At 34.1% G+C, this 18740-nt stretch overlaps 1 long non-coding RNA gene across 3 annotated transcripts; it reads left to right on the top strand.

Moving 5' to 3' along the window:
* The first annotated feature begins 3492 nt into the window (after positions 1 to 3492).
* Positions 3493 to 13676, top strand: LOC149771691 (uncharacterized). Of its 3 annotated transcripts, none has more exons than XR_016418174.1 (3): positions 3493 to 3797; positions 5029 to 5182; positions 8657 to 13676. It is a non-coding gene; the product is annotated as an uncharacterized LOC149771691 (long non-coding RNA). The 3 variants fall into 3 exon arrangements; XR_016418173.1 differs by having other exon boundaries at positions 3497 to 3632; positions 5023 to 5182; XR_016418172.1 differs by having other exon boundaries at positions 3493 to 5182.
* The last annotated feature ends 5064 nt before the right edge of the window (positions 13677 to 18740 follow it).

The raw sequence follows: 18740 nt of genomic DNA, 5'->3' as shown, positions 1-18740 counted from the left end.
AATAATTAATCCTTTTGAAATCCAATGAATCTGAAGAAAATTATAACTCAAATTCTGGCTACAACAAAATAACTTGACATCAGTGTAAATGCCCTAAACTGACAAATCTCTCTCTACACATCTCTATTAAAACTAACAAATGCGCAGTAATGGAAAAATTGGAATTGTGAAATCGAAAGGGGGGGTCACGTGATCGTGTTTATGTCATGTACACCAAAAATGACCCTGATGAAAACCAATCATTTTAATATAAAATAGAACTTATTTATGAAGGTTGCTACAAATTCTGAAACAAAGTCAGGATTTAGATCAACACCTGGTGTTTACAAAATGAATGATTCAGGTCAACTGATTTTCTGGAAAAATATCATCACCAGTGAATAGATTTACATTATAATAGCATATAATAGAATAAATTATTGAAAACTGACAAAAAATAAATTGAAATAAATATGAATTAAATCAGATATATATATATATATATATATATATATATATATATATATATATATATATATATATAACACCAACAAAAAACACCATTTGACTACTGGATGGTACATGTCTTACCAACAAAACCAGCATTTGACTACTGGATGGTACATGTATTACCAACAAAACCACCATTTGACTACGGGATGGTACATGTATTACCAACAAAACCACCATTTGACTACGGGATGGTACATGTATTACCAACAAAACCAGCATTTGACTACTGGATCTTACATGTCTCACCAACAAAACCACCATTTGACTTAAGTGGATGGTACATGTCTTACCAGCAAAACTACCATTTGATTTGGACAGTACATATTTTTGAGATTGTGACATGACAAATACTATGACTAAATTTTGATATTTATAAGATTTATTTTTAAAGGAAATTACTCAACTTGTTCTGTATGTAAATCTATTCCCTGGCAGTTCATTATCTTTGCTCAGAGTTTCCTGTTTCCATTAAAAGTCTTGAACTTGGCCATGCTAATTATTTTATCCTCAGTAGACACCAAACAGTGTTTACTTATCGTAGTGAGACTACTTTGTTCTGCCATAAGAAGTTATGAAGAAATATAAGTGAATGTAATTGTATTGAAATGATTTTGTAGCACTGCAATATACACTGGTAACAATTTATGCATGGGTAGCCCTAACAATAATTATGATTGGTGTGCCTACATTTATGATGGTTGTTGTGGATGTGATTCCAGCCACACCAATGCCATCAGTTGTTGTTGCATCAAGCTGCCAGATTGCATGTATGACCACATGCCTACATTTACACTTATGACGTTCTAATGGTGATTTTATTTTGCAGTTGTTGTTCCTTCGGTTATTATTTACATGATTATGTTTCAGTGTAAGTAAGGGTTTGTTAACACATACCACTCTGGTGCAGTACATTCATCTGCAAGTGGAACCAAATCACCACCAATGTTAGCCTCCACTGTAGTTTTGTCTAATCACAATGACAGCAAACTCTTCTACTCCATTAATGCAGTCAGAATCCATTACTTATATGTAATGAAAAATCTAATCTTAAACAGAAATACCAATGATCATTAAGTAGCAGTAAACTAAAATGTAAGCCTTTGCCCTGGTACATGAATGCCAACCCCCACGGTCATAAATTAAAGTATCAACTCAATCCCCCAAGGTGTAGATATGATTAACATATTTGAATGAAGGCTAGCCAAATCGTCAGGCACCATATGGACAAAATTTTCACAGCTGCTTGGGTATGCCATAAAACCAAATTCAGTCTGTCAACCAATGTAAGTTATAGCATGTTGTTATTTATATTGAATTTGTATTGTTTGTTGGCTTTTCTCAGTGACTATTTCTTATATATATCTGTATTTTGTAATTGACCTCAGTCCAAATTCAAGTTAATGGTGTACCTGACTAGTGACATTTATTTTGTAAACAAGATAATACATAGCTAACATTTCTTTATGACTATAATTTAAATATTCTAATAATTGTCAATGGAGGTGAACATGTTTACTTGAATCTGAGTTAAGGACATTACATTTCACTTGGAAATTGCTAAACTTTGAATGTTTTACAGAGAAGACTGACCATTATCCTGGCTCTATTATTGCGCTTTAACTTTTTAAATCAATGTTGTCTCCTTGGAAAAATACTAGTTTCTACATTAACATCTAATTTTGAATCAGTCTTATTGTTTTGTTCAGGTTTTAGTTTAGGGGAATGTTTTATTCACTGGAATTACACAGTGATCATTACCAGTAAAACTTCTTGGTCCACCACTATGGTGCATATAGTTATATCAGTGGGGTGGTAATGCTGTGTGGGCCTGGTGCAAAATGAGGACAATGTGTCCCCAAAATCTAATTTCTATATCACTGAAGAAATTCTCTGAAATATTCATAGAAAAATACAGGTTTGTTTTCAAAATAAAATTTATTTTTAAATAATCTGCTTTAGTTATAATATGCTTTAATCAAATTCCAACTTCCGGCACCCAAGCTTGTGGGCTTGGTGCTATCACATCTTTTGCACCCCCCTAAGGCCACTATTGGTTATAGGCTGGGGATCTCAACAGTTTCCTAGTTATAATCCAGGAGCAATTACCCTTCCCCAGGATTTGTAACTGATTCGTATGTCTGATATTTTAATGTGTCCTTCAGCCTTCAATATGGTTAAAAAGTGGGGATCTCTGCACTTTACAAGCTAAGATCTAGGGAAAAATCACCATCCTTAGGGGCATGACCCCTGGTTTGCATTGGATATACATGTGTCCTTCAGGCCCACTATATATGGTTGTTGTATCGATCTTAGCAGTATCCCCATGGGGCCCACCCTTTGAGCAAGATCAGAGATTGTAACCCAAGATCCCATTCCATATGTTATAACCCTGGTCTTGACAATGTGTAACTATCCAAATGTAAGATCTTCACTTATGATGCTTAAAATATTAATATTAAAACAAAATATTCCCACCCACCCCAACTATCCCAACAGCTAGTCCTACTCAATGAGTTATATTATAATTTGTATACTATTCTGTACATGTAAAGACTAATCCTATCCCAAAGTTCAAGACCTTGCCTACATTTAAATGGCTTGCAAGCATCATGGAATAACATCCATATCCATAGCTGTGAAATATAACTTAAGTGGCAATTTTAGCAATCCAGTCAATTTTTCAAGAAAGAGCACAACACTACGGAATTTCAAGTTGTCGCGCGCATTTTCTGGAGTATGGCCTATTCCAAGTTGAAGCTCTATAGCAACAGCATAGCAATAACAACAAACTGTAAGCCGTTTATGAACAGACTCTGTAGTTTTAAGTGATAGAAAATGATTTTCTAATAATATATATTACCCAATATTTTGTAATATTCAAATTAGAAACTTTATCGATTATTAATTTTAATATAAGAAAATGTTGAAATATGTGTGTCCTCCGAAAATCAAATAATAATTGCTCCCTTATTGAGTCACTGTCATTAGAAAACTTACAAGTTGAAATAATGTCCTAAGCGTTCCGAAGATAGCAAATCCGTAAACAAGGACCAGTACATTCAAACTTATTTTACGATGTAACAGGATGATACGATTAAATCTTCGAGGAGATATATACCATGCTAATTGATTCAGAACTGGTGATAGCACAGATTTACCTGGTTTTGAAAGTGGAGGATGAAAGACTCGTCACAGGGGCTTGTATCGTTGCTTACAATTGACCTGTTATACATGTACTATGTGACTGATCAATTATAAGAAACGATACGAGCCACTGTGGTTATTATATAGTACATGTATGACAGGTCAATTGTAAGAAACGATAGGAGCCCCTGTGGTTATTATATAGTACATGTATGACGGGTCAATTGTAAGCAACGATAATAGCCCCTGCGGATCAGAATAATAATCCTAGGAGTCCCTAGTCCAACAATGTAAGACGTCTCACATGTTATTTAGTACCAGACGCCCAAAACATAAATATCAGATTCGACCTCTTACATGTAGGAATAGAGAGTCCCCCCCCAAAAAAAAAATAATAATAACCGAATCCTATCGCCCCAGTGTAAGTATTAAATACAAACCTTATGCATTATAACACTTTAACACAATATTTTTTTGTTTCAACTATTTTAGTATAAAATAAACAATAGCATCGTGACCAGTTACTATAAGTTAATACTGTACTGCATTGAAGAGGTGATTTGATGAACAACATGGTGAATCTAAATAAGTTTTGAATCTTCTCTTCTTTTGTTCACAAAGAGATTATTGTTTATGTGTCTGCTGTCCCAGCTGCAAAACGTATGCAGTCCACAAAGTGAATGACTGCCTTGTTGGTACTGATTTTAAGTATTGGTATTTGTTTGCCTCTTGACATATGTTTCAGGCCAACATTTCCTTTTTCGTTGAAAACATGCATTCCTTCCACAGTATGTGCATGATCCATGTTTGTCTTGTCTTTGCTAACTGCAGAAAACTGCAAATTAGTACTTCATTAGTGAAAGAGCTAGCCTGAGTTCACTTTGCAGACCAGGAACAGACTGGCAGCACTTATATATATCCGATATCATTTTTGTTTCTTAGCCAGGGAGTCTCCATACCCAATCTGACTTCCATCATCTTTTCTTTAAGATCCATACCCTTTATTCATTTATACATATACACACACTAGGACTAGAAATAAAAATTCAGATTTACAGTTTTGTTTGGACCATGGACTTATTTTTAGCCATGTGACATGACCCTGGTGGCACAAATTTTGAGTGGGAACTGGGTGAGAAAAGTTGAGGACTGGGGGATGTTTATACAAACATTTTACAGTCAAACTGTTTGTGAGAAATCATAAATGGACAGTGAGAAAAGTGACTCACAGGATAGGTGGACTCTTAATAGAGATTAGATTCTTAGATATCTTCATTTGTTGGACTTTGAAACATTGGGTTTTTAATACAGGTGACTTTAAGACAGATTACCAAAGACTTTGTTATCTAATGACTTTAAAATTCTTGTTTCACTTTCTTCATGTAGATGAAGCCTGGTCACCATGCATCAAGATGAATTCATGGTCAGTGCCATTGTGCTAGAGATAGTTTGAAAAGGTTGGACCCTGAAAGATATTCTGGACATTGGTCAGCTGCTGTGTGCAGAAGAGTATGCCATGCAGATTGATCAGTATATGAAACTCCAGGTATATTGGCATTCATTTTTGTCCTTATTTTACTTGAATACAAATCATCTATTGCCACTGCGTGATTAACCATAGTTACATACAAGTCTTCTTCCCACTGTGTGACTAATTCTGACTACAGATAAGTAATCTCTTCCTACCATGTGACTAATGATAGTTACATATAAGCCATCTCTGTGTGACACATGTTAGTTACATACCGGTCATCTCTTCTCACTGTGTGACTAATTCTGGCTACAGATGGGTCATCTCTTCCTACCATGATCTAATGCTAGTTACATAAACTAAGCCATCTCTTCACACTGAGTGACACATGCTAGTTAAATACAAGTCATCTCTTCCCACAGTGTGACTAATGCTAGTCAGAGACAAGTCATCTCTTCCCACAGTGTGACTAAAGCTAGCTACATACATGTCATCTCTTAAAATTTTTGTGCTAAACATTCAAGATCTTGAAATAAAAAAATAAGAATAAAATAGGTGGGATTTAACTTACTCTATAGATTTGTATGTAAATTTTTGTTGGGGAAATTGTTATGAAGCCAACACTTGTTGCATTTTTGGTTTATCTTTAGATGGTTTTACTGTTTATTAATGTTTTTATATTTGCTATGGCCTATTTCAGATTGTAATAAGAGATAATCACATATTTTCATAATAATCACTTTAAATTAAATCGTTTTATCTGTACAGTCCTAGTTCCTCATGTATTGCAAAATTATTGTGATGAAAAAGACAGAGTGGGACTGTTAAGTTATGTGTGCAAGGGACCATTCAATTGTGTAAGGTGGTTTAGAATGCAGATGAAATCTTACATATACATGTGATGGAACAGAGAGGTCAGATTAGAACAGATCAGGAGATTGGCAAAATATTGTGTGGAGTTTTGACAGTCACTTTAATAGAGATGGAGGATTTTCATCGACCTGACTTTTAGCATGAAAATGGGGGGAAATTTCAACTACTAAACACATTTCCATTTTGTTATTTTAAAATATGCTTATAATATATTATCAATCCTTTCACATAAGTTCCTGCCATTCATACTGTCCTTATATGGACCACAAAAACTTTTAACATTTCTTGGAGATCACCTGGATTATATTAATTTTGTACAGCAAGCAATTTTCCTCAGAATGGAAAATATACTTTCGGTGTCAGCATGGGAATGTTGCAATGTTAATGCAATTCTGCAGACTTCACCAGAAATGTTAAATTGTTTCCTGCCAATCCTTGGGATATATCAGTATATGGTCCTAGTTGATTCTGTTGATGCAGTTATGAACTTGTTCCATACTAAACAAGGATTACTTTAAACTTTTCAGTAATCGGTATTGATTTATTGGCAGAGGAACCATCATTTGTACATTATACATGTATGCTAAAATCATCAGTTTGCATCTAATAGTGTGAGTATGTGCTCCGGTCACCATCCAATCTGGCTCTATTCATAATAGTAAGTCGATACCATACTTCTTATGTTTCTAAATTTTATAATCTGTATTTAAATATTTACAATATTTATATCCATATAAACTCAGTTTTGTTTCAAGTTAAAATTATTATTTAGAGTGCTTTGTTGTTGTTGCAAGTAATCTCTAGAGATTACACTTTGTCAATAAGTATGTGTGCACTTCTATAATTTGTTGGCATTTGCTCTGATCTTTTTTCTAGATGATCATTGTTATTACATTAAATTCAAAGATATGACACTCTTGTCAGCACATACAAAGGCATCACTGGTTAAGAAATGTATGAGTAAGAAAACTATATGAGTAAAACACCTGGCATTATGATATACTGGAAATAGTCACATGAATTAGCATCATTAAATGAAATAAAGATTGAAAACATATTCCAAGTAGAACATGTTAAAAAATAAGGAAAACTAAATCAAAATAAATACAATAATTAGTAAACAACATGAATTGCCTTGAAAGTTTGGCATAAGGAATAAAGGTGAGATATAATGTGGACTCGATTGAAAATATAAATTAATCCTGGTACATACATGGTAGTTAAAGATCTTGAAACATTTTTTGGCTGATGTATACCCTGCATTAAGTTACATGTATGTTTGCAAGGTGCAACGAAAACAAAACTCAAGGGCAACTTAATAGTTCTATTGTTCAGTAGCAAATAAATTAAAAACGATCAGCTTTTTAATGAGCTAACATGTTTCAAAACGAAGGAAAACTAATTTTATTTTTTGTTGTTGAAGAATACACTATATCTTGCCAAATTATTGAATTAGGCTCTTGTTTAAAATGGATCACAGTCATGTGATCACAGGCAGTATTGCCGTAAATATGTGACGTTGGGATTAAGGTGGGGAAAAAAATAACAAAGAAATTTTTCAATAATAATTTTGCATATGCAGGCAATTTCAGTGTGGGACTGGATACACCCCTTATCTTGGGAGGAAAACCCTCTGGGCTAGGAGGATTACATGCATGCATATGTGCTCACATATAAGTTGAGTCAAGCTGAAGTCTTAGATCTAATAGACCCAGATCTGCCATTGCTTAATACGATAGCAAATCTAGGCTTGTGTTATGAATGACAACATGCCATCATTGTCTAACTAAAGAATATCTCAATTTACATGCATCTAACGTGATTTAGTAAGTCCATTACTTTTCTTTTTTTGTCTTGGAAGATGTTTGCTTAATGTGTAGATTTTGCATCAGCATTTGTTCATGATGTAAAATGCAGTGGAATGAGAAATTACTTAGCCTTCTCACACCTAATCCACACCATAATTACAATAGCCCTCTCACACCAGTAATCCACACCATAATTACAGTAGCCCTCTCACACATAATCCACACCATAATTACAGCAGCCCTCTCATGTAATCCACACCATAATTACAATAGCCCTCTCACCCATTATCCACATCATAATTACAATAGCCCTCTTATTTTCCACACCATAATTGCAATGGCCTTGTCAGACCTAATCCATAACATGATTACAGTAGCCCTCTGACACCTAAACCATACAATAATTACAATTATAGCCCTCTCTCACCTAAACCATACCATAGTTACAACAGCCCTTTCACACCTAATCCATACCATAATTACAACAGCCCTCTCTCACCTAAACCATACCATAGTTAACAACAGCCCTTTCACACCTAAACCATACCATATTTACAACAGCCCTCTCACACCTAAACCATACCATAATTACAACAGCCCTCTCACACCTAAACCATGCCATAATTACAACAGCCCTATCACACTTAATCTACACCATAATTACAAATTACAATAGCCCTATCATCCTTATTTCACACCATAATTGCAATAGCTTATCACCTTTAATCCACACCATAATTACAATAGCTCTGCAAGGTATAAAGAATACAATTAAATATAATTCAACAGCAGACAACACACATTATTTGAGATGACTACATCAGTTTCCTGTTTAAGATGTATAATAGAACTTTGTTTATTTTTACAGATGGGGGTTCACCACACATGGCTGTATTGATGGCTCCAGTGACTTGTTTACTTATGTGAGGTGTGGGACAGCTAATACAGACTGTACAGCCCTGCATCTGTGCAAAGGTGTGCATCCTCTTGTATGCCATCCAGGGTGAATTCAGTGTTGGAGAGTTTTGAAAAATCTAAAGTGCTATAAGAGTAATAAGCAGTCATATTACAGTAAAAATCTGTTTACAGTCTTAGGATTGAAAGGATATGTAGCTATATTCACCATCAAATTACATCAAGTCTACTCTGTGTTTTCAGTGTTGAGGGAGAATTGATTTAGACCCAGATGACCTATAACAATGAATGGCACTGAGGAATTTCAGCTTGCCATTCATAAACTCAAGACTAGAAGACTTCAGAAGAGGTTGGAATGAGCACAAACTAATCTCAGAATGACACAGATCACTGCATCAGATATGACATCTGGCATACCTCACCATATGGATTTCAACTACAGATCACTGCATCAAATATGACATCTGGCATACCTCACCATATGAATTTCAACTACAGATTATTGCATCAAATATGACATTTGGCATACCTCACCATATGGATTCCAACTACAGATCACTGCATCAAATATGACATCTGGCATACCTCACCATATGAATTTCAACTACAGATTACTGCATCAAATATGACATCTGGCATACCTCACCATATGGATTCCAACTATAGATCACTGCATCAAATATGACATCTGGCATACCTCACCGTATGGATTTCAACTACAGATCACTTCATCAAATATGACATCTGGCATACCTCACCATATTGATTTCAACTACAGAGCAACATTCAAACTATTTTGTCAAATACCAATTCTAAAACAGAGTTTGGATCATATGCTTTCTGTGTTTTATAAAGAGTCTGAAAGATTTTGAGGAAAAAGCACCTGCAAATCCTGGATCTGATTGAGATGATCTGTCAGCTTTGTTGTTGGAGGATCAGCAAAGATAATCCTGGAAGATAAACATTAAGTGTTTGGATTATTATAGATCTTCAGTTTGCCAAAATGATGGAAATGTAACAAAGATCTAAAAGATGCTAAAAAAATTTACCTTGCCCAATCCCAGTACATTTTAATCTGTTATGTAAAATTATACATGAGTCCTGTTCAGTTTGTGCATAACTTATAATTGTTTTTCCTTTCTGAGTAGAAAATGTAATTACTGATCTTGTATTGCCAAGACTAAATTGGCAGACACAATTCTAATACTGGACCATTTGCTTAAGGACTGTAACTATTTTATGTTTGTTACATAAAGAATAACATGTTCATTGATATTGGCATTTCATTATTTAAATTGGAATTAGGTCTCATCAAACATGTCCACACATTATTATAAGGCTGTAGTATGATACATACTGCAATGTGACCTATGTATTGCCAGTGTTTTAATCAGAAATTTTCTAGGGCAGGTGGATGGGAAAGATACCCTTTGTGAGAAGAGCTTTTGTCAAGATTTGTGAAATCACAATGAAACGTATAAATTTAGAATGAAATTTACACTGATGTTTTCTTCATAAATTGTAATCAGACAAATTGAATTTGAATAGAATTTAAATTGAAAAGAATTTAAAATGAATTAAATGTAATAATGTAGACAGACTTTTGTTAAAAGAAAGAATCAAGATAAGAAAGCAAGTTGACAACACTTTTTCGCATAGGGGACTGATCTGCTGATTACTTTGTACAGAATATGATTAAATGATAACATGTCAGAAATATGTAATTAAACAACATTAAATATAAACTAGCAAAAATATTTATTAGAGAACAAAATTTATATTAATGCTAAATAAATTCCTTCCAACACCAATTGACATGGTGACTTGATAAAAAGATCCACTGTCAGATACCTTATTCAGCAAAATATGCACAAGCCTGTTCTAAGTGCCCATCATCCCTTTGTCCTTAATATACTTTCAACATTAAGTTTGGTATTTAATTTAATTTGCATCTCGGGGGTGTTGGGCTTGGTGGCTGAGAGGTCAAAGCCACTAACCTTTAGAGATTACTCACACATCTCAACCTGTCTGTGTGAGTTCAAGTCTTGACCAACATAGGTATGACTATGTGAGAAAGCTTGACCATAGCTTTTTTGTTGATTAGCAGTTCTGTCTAGAGTTTTCCTGGGGTTTTCCGCCACTAAATATGCTGCCATGTACAGCATATAATGTTCTAAAAATAGCATTAGCCTGCAACAAAATCAAGCCAATCCATCCTATGGGAAATATTTTCCATACAAGAGATGCTTGATTGAAGAAGGAAATAAGAGCAACAATGAAATGAAAGAACCAGAAAAAGAAATTAATAAATGAAATAGATATACTTTGGAGGATAAAATTGTAGTGAATTAGCAAGGAAACTAGTCAGCTCATGTGGTCGTAAGGCCCAGAGGGCTAATGTGTGTCTTAAGTCACCTATTGTGTGTCATCCATCAATCAAGAATTGCTTGTTACCACTATGAGTCCATATTTCAAATCAGATTTTGATCAAACTTGGAATATTTGCTTATATCATTATCCTCTTGGTCAGGTTCAATAATGAGAGAAATTTGCTTATGCTTATGAGGACAACTTTCATCTAACTGGCTGTAATGAGAGAAATTCATCTATGCTTATGAGGACAACTTGCATCAAATTGGCTGTAATGAGAGAAATTCATCAATGCTTATGATGACAACTTGCATCAAATTGGCTGTAATGAGAGAAATTCATCCATGCTTATGATGACAACTTGCATCGAATTGGCTGTAATGAGAAAAATTCATCTATGCTTATGATGACAACTTGCATCGAATTGGCTGTAATGAGAGAAATTTATCCATGCTTATGAGGACAACTTGCATCTAACTGGCTGTAATGAGAGAAATTCATCCATGCTTATGAGGACAACTTGCATCTAATTGGCTGTAATGAGATAAATTCATCCAAGATTATGAGGACAACTTTCATCTAACTGGCTATAATGAGAGAAATTCATCTATGGTTATGAGGACAACTTGCATCAAATTGGCTGTAATGAGATAAATTCATCCATGGCTATGAGGACAACTTCCATCTAATTGGCTGTAATGAGATAAATTCATCCAAGTTTACGAGGACAACTTGCATCAAATTGGCTGTAATGAGAGAAATTCATCCATGATTATGAGGACAACTTTCATCTAATTGGCTGTAATGGGAGAAATTCATCAATGCTTATGAAGACAACTTTCATCTAACCGGCTGTAATGAGAGAAATTCATCCATGGTTTTGAGGACAACTTGCATCAAATTGGCTGTAATGAAATAAATTCATCCATGGTTATGAGGACAACTTGCATCAGATTGGCTGTAATGAGATAAATTCATCCATGCTTATGATGACAACTTGCATCAAATTGGCTGTAATGAGAGAAATTCATCCATGCTTATGATGACAACTTGCATCAGATTGGCTGTAATGAGATAAATGCATCCATGCTTATGATGACAACATGCATCAAATTGGCTGTAATGAGATAAATCCATCCAAGCTTATAAGGACAACTTACATCTGATTGGCTGAGCTTGTTACCATTTTGCAGACTTTACTGAGCCAGAGCTATGCGTATTAATGTGTTGTTTGATTATGAGCCAGAGCTATGCATATTAATAAGGTGTTGTTTGATTATGAGCCAGAGCTATGCGTATTAATAAGATGTTGTTTGATTATGAGCCAGAGCTATGCGTATTAATGTGTTGTTTGATTATGAGCCAGAGCTATGCATATTAATAAGGTGTTGTTTGATTATGAGCCAGAGCTATGCGTATTAATAAGGTGTTGTTTGATTATGAGCCAGAGCTATGCGTATTTATAAGGTGTTGATTGATTATGAGCCAGAGCTATGTGTATTAATAAGGTGTTGTTTGATTATGAGCCAGAGCTATGTGTATTAATAAGGTGTTGTTTGATTATGAGAGCTATGCGTATTAATAAGGTGTTGTTTGATTATGAGCCAGAGCTATGTGTATTAATAAGGCGTTGTTTGATTATGAGCCAGAGCTATGTGTATTAATAAGGTGTTGTTTGATTATGAGAGCTATGCGTATTAATAAGGTGTTGTTTGATTATGAGCCAGAGCTATGCGTATTAATAAGGTGTTGTTTGATTATGAGCCAGAGCTATGCGTATTAAGGTGATTAACAAGGTGATTTAGCACATGCTTGGCTGAACTGCTTATCAATTTGAGTGATTGTATTCCTGATTCAGCAAAAATTTAACTTAGTAAACTGGCTTGACATTTTATAAAACTTAGTACATAGACTTTGTTGTGTACATTTAATGTATATTGTGTGTTTAACATTTGACACTTAATGTTAAACTTTTGGCCTACCTGACTGTTGTCATGATTGAAAGTCATGTCTACCAGATTTTTGTCATGTTTATTTGAATTTAAGTTTAAGACCTGACCTTGTTTACAGATTTGATGGATTTTAACATCTGAAATAATTCACATCAAGGGCACACTATTGCATCATAGGTCAGGGTACTGTTTTTATATAAAGGATGTGGTAAACAAAGTATTTATTCCTGTTTCATATCAGGTTTTGGGAATCTATGATCATAGTTTTTAGTCATGTTCAGATAGAACTTGAGAGGAATCATTTATTTAAATTATTCATTGGAAATATTAAGTGCTCATTTACTTTTGGTATAAAACACTTCATTGTGAGTATTGAGAACTTGTTCAAAGATGCTGTGGATTATATGATTGTGATATACCAACACTATTAGGTACATCACACCATTTGTGACTGTTGGTATATCAGTACATTCAAGACTATGGTGTATTAGAACATTCAGTATTATTGGAATTTGTTCAAAGTATTCTTTACTTTTGGACGTCTGAAAAAACATTATGATTACTTGGGATTTCTGATTCAGAATAATATGTCTTCAAATTTTCACTTTATATTCCACAAAAATAAATTATTTAATAAATTCTACTAAACTTCTTAGTTTTAGTTCCTTTTGTTACTTGATTTCATAGAGTCATTACAGCTTGGATTGTCAAGATATAATTTGATTTGATTATAAGCTAGGACCATTGCAGGTGTTGGTTATAGTATTTCATTTGTGGATGTCTCTAGCATGATGACCCAGTGTTAGACCACTATAAAACTGCCACACTGCAGACATTGTAGCTAACTGACTGAAATAATGTTAAAGCTAATCAGACACACACAAACACTCTCTTTAGTCCCTTGATGGGGGTGACTCATTATAAAGCAAATATAATTATGAAAACAGCTCCATATGTATTTGACCCTGAAAGGTCAAGATCACAGTCACAAAATGCAGAATGAACATGTTTTTGACATTAAGGTCATGACCTTGTTAACATTTTTGTTCATTGTTGTTTTCCACTGACACATTATCAGACATGATTTTTGGGTGTGTTTTGTCATTTATGCAAATGATGCATCCAGGTAATGGGAATGGATCAGGTATGGTTTTCACTAGTATCAAGGGTGTATCACTTCATTGTGATTATTGAGAACTTGTTCAAAGACGTTATGGATTATATCATTATGATTACTTGGGATTTCTGATTCAGAATAATATGTCTCTGAATTTTCACTTTGTTGTATTCTACAAAAATTAATTATTTGTTACATTTTATTAAACTTCCTAGTTTTACTTCTTTTTGCTACTTAATTTGATAGCGTCATTACAGCTTGTGTTATCAAGATATAATTTGCTTTGATTATAAGTTAGGAACTTTGCATATTAATGAGGAGCTACTCCATATGATTGGCTGAGTTTTTTAACATATGATGTATCATAAATCAAAGATGTTGCACTCTGTGATTTACCTGATCCATTCATTGACCTTGAGATTATGGTCATGAACTTGGAAGATCTGCTGTTAGGTTTTGGTTATAGTATTTGATTTGATTTTATGTATGTAGCATGATGACCTAGAACTAGACATCACTATAAAACTGCCGCAGTGCAGACATTGTAGATAACTGAAATATTGTTAAAGCTATATTAAGAATCCAAATCAGACACACACAAACACTCTCTTTAATCCCATGATGGATTTTTGGGGGTGAGTGATTATAAAGCAAAGATAATTAATTATGAAAACATGTCCATATGTATTTGACCCTGAGAGGTCAAGATCACAGTCACAAAATGCAGCATGAACATGTTTTTTACATAAAAGTCATGACCTTGTTAACATTTGTGTTAGGTTTTGGTTAAAGTATTTCAGGTCTGTGGCATGATGACCCAGTGCTAGACATCACTATGAAACTGCCACCTGCAGACATTGTAGCTAACTGACTGAAATATTGTTAAAGCTACATTAAAAATCCAAATCAGACACAAACACTCTCTTTAATCCCATGATGGATTTTTGGGGTTGAGTCAAAGCAAAGAGAATTAATTATGAAAACATCTCCATATGTATTTGGCCCTGAGAGGTCAAGATCACAGTCACAAAATGCAGCATGAACATGTTTTTGACATCAAAGCCATGACCTTCTTGTTACATGTAACATTTTTGTTCATCGTTGTTGACCATTTACACATTATCAGACATGATTTTGGGTGTGATTTATGCAAATGATGCATCCAGGTAGTGGGAATGGATCAGGTATGGTTTTCACTAGTGTCAAGGGTGTATCACTCCCAATATAGTGTTCTATTCAAAGTGCATGTTGTAAGTGCATTTGGTTGTTTCCAAAGTTTTACTAGAAGACAGTTTCAAATAATTCTTGATAACAGTTAGTTTGTATACTGCTAGCTCCATAATTCCCTTTCTGTTTTCTTATTGTGGGGACTTTAAGGATTAGGGTATGGTACTTGACTCTTGTTGTAAATTATTTTTGCATTGATTGAGTAAAATCAATTGTTATGGTACAGTATAACTTTGATTATCCAGCACCTGATTAACCGTCAGTCTCTGTTAACTGTCATGGTATTGTATGTCAAAATATGAAAAACAGGTACATGTACATATGTAGATATTATGATTTTTTTTGATGACCTGGTCTAAAGTAAACTACGTTTAATGTACGCATTCTATTATCCATCTATTCTCATATACATCGTAGTCTCAGTACCACACCCTGACTTATAATCGAAGTTCTACTGTGTTAGAAAACCTCTCTTTTTCAAATGTTCATGTTAGCTACAATACAAATTGGTTACCGACCTGTTGTTTCCAATATGGGGTTTTCAAAGGTTTAAATAGTCTTTCACAGTAAAGAAAGCAATATTTAAGCAATGGGATTTTCTTGCTAAAATTGATCCAAAATTACTTTGAGACACTATCAGTTGCCAGATTGTCAAGATTTGGCAAATTTGCTGAAAATTTTAATGCATGTAATTTTAGGTCAAAGTCCTGGAAACTATAAGACTTTTTTAGTTAGGTTTGTAGCAAAGTCCCCATTGTAAGGCAGTTTCAGTACAGTCAGTAGCAAAGTCCCCACTATATCACATTTTCAGTAAGATCACTAGAAGACAATTTTAAGCCTTATTGCTCAGAAATCACTTTTTTCAAGGATAAATAGAGGACATTCCTTATATAATTTGCCATTTCAGTGCTTGAAGGAAATGTATTCAGACGCCAACATTTAAAAAAATCACAAGCCATGAGTCCAATTCTACAAGTCCCTACTACAATTCCTTGAGTCCAAAAGGTTCCTATTCTATTGTTAGTTGTTGCAAAATGTTGCAAATGCTGTCAATTGAATATGAAAAGACATAAACAAAATCATATTAAATTGACTTATTTGTTTATTAAGATTTCAAATTATTTCAAGTAAATCAATGTTTTTCACTTGGTCCTGATGTCAGCCTTAGTCCAATTTCTCTAACAATCTTCCCCATATTAATTTTATCAGCACTACTGATGTTCATTACCATCAGCACCATGTCTTGCTTTATACAGTTTCTATTTACACTCTGATGTTCTTCGTAGGTGCATGTAACACATGTAGCCATTTTTGTGTTACACAAGGAACAGCTCAATTATTATTCAATAAACTTTAACTTGAAACAGCTTGAATGATGTCCTATCAAATTAGCAAATATATCTACTAAAGTGTTTCTGCTGACGTAATTATTTTGTAGTTATAAGACCTGACAAACATCCTACATGTGGCATAACTCTCTAGATTACAACATTAGGGTAATCTAATAAGAGCTTGTTGCATATAGTTGTTTGCCTTGACATGATTACTCCACCAAGCACAATTGCAACAACTGCTGGAAAAGGTCTGGTCCCCAGTAGACTTGTTCTGGCTGATATCTGTACTGCGTGGATAGAAAGATTACAACTACTGTACTTTTTCTTTCTTTTGCTTCACCTTTTTAAAACAAAAATCTTAAGTTTGAAATGTGATAGGCTTCAACTATAAAACAATATGTGCTGTAGGCAGCCTTAAAACTGGTATGTTTGTCCTACTGTCTGTAGAATCACAAGAATGTTAAAGGCAAGAGAACACTAATAATAGGGAACTCGGGCAAAGTGTTCACCATTACAAAGTAACATGCTTCATTTTCTACACAATGTTTTCAGCTTTTGAAAGATGTTAATTCAACAATCTTCATAAGGGCTGGGGATATGGATAAGTTATTTGCTAGTATCCGCATTTTGTCAGTGTAATTGAAGTTTTCTCAGACAAATTAGACGTTTTGGGCAAGCCAATGGACACCACGTAGAGCATACATGTAGGTGGGACTAGTTCTGAAATTACAGGGTATCCGTCTATCACATTTGTAGCACTGCATTTTTGACACATGAAGCAGACCAAACCAGTACACACAGTTCTAAGACAGAGAGACATGTCATACTTTCTATGTAATCCTCAATATAGTCTGTCTGTAGTCTTTCATTATGACAGTCTATATTATCTAAAAGGGTTTGCAAGCAAAACAGGGACATGTAGAAATTATCTATCATTGACTGGAGCATGCAATTAAAAAAGTTAGGCATATCATTAAAGATCCACATCAAATGATGATGTTGCACAGCACATTATAAAACATCCACATCAAAAGATGATAGCAAAGCATGTAATAAAACGTCCACATGTAATGTTTGGAAGCATGTAGTAAAACATCTGCATCACTTGGTGTTTGCACAACATGTAATAAAACATCCACATCACATGATAAAGCTTGCATATCATATAATAGACCACCCATATCAAGTAAAGGAGTTTGTAAAGCATTTAATAAAACATGCATACAATAGCAAAGTTAGAATAGCATACACAAAAACATATAATTAAGCTAGGAAAGCATGTAATAAAACATCCACATCACATAATGAAGTCTGCATAGCATATTTATTTAGCACATAACTGTAGTAACAAATGAACATTACATATGAATATATCCACAGCATATGATTGAAAATACACAATATATAATTAGAAATGCACATCATATAATAAAACACTGGTGGGGTGGGTTTCTCCACTCCCATTTTGTCCGGGTTCCCCACCTCTTTTTAACTCCCATTTTTATCAACAATAAACGTTATTTTTATTTTTATTTTGTTACGTTTTGTTTCCCCATGTGGGAGGATTTATTACGGATGGGGGGGGGGGGGGGGAATCTGGAAACACCATTTTTTGTTCAAAGAAAATCCCGGCTGGGTATTTATGGGCAGTGCAAACCCGGGAGACCGAAGACCTGGCCTTGTACCTGTCCATCCATATATATATATATATATATATATATATATATATATATATATATATATGCGGCATTCATAAAAAAAAAAAAAAAAATTCAGGACCCTAGTCAGGCATCAATCACCCAATAAATGTATAGCTTTCAATAACATAATAATTGTATTATCGTAGCTTTAAAATACTAATTTGTTTTGCTAAAAAAAGTAAAAACTGCACTATGTTTGTGACAAATAACAATAGTATGCAATGTTCTGTATAATGGTCGAATTTATCCCAGGTTACTTTCCTTAAGAGGACAATTCCGACCAAGAACACAAGATTAAAGAAAATGTAGAATTATGATTAGATTGTATTGAACTTTG

Source organism: Sinohyriopsis cumingii, unplaced genomic scaffold (genome assembly GCF_028554795.1).
Source record: "Sinohyriopsis cumingii isolate HCF-2022 unplaced genomic scaffold, ASM2855479v2 utg001725l, whole genome shotgun sequence".
NCBI classification, from domain to species: domain Eukaryota; kingdom Metazoa; phylum Mollusca; class Bivalvia; order Unionida; family Unionidae; genus Sinohyriopsis; species Sinohyriopsis cumingii.
The sequence above is the reverse complement of the archived record's forward strand: the minus strand, read 5'-3'. Positions and strand labels throughout refer to the sequence as shown.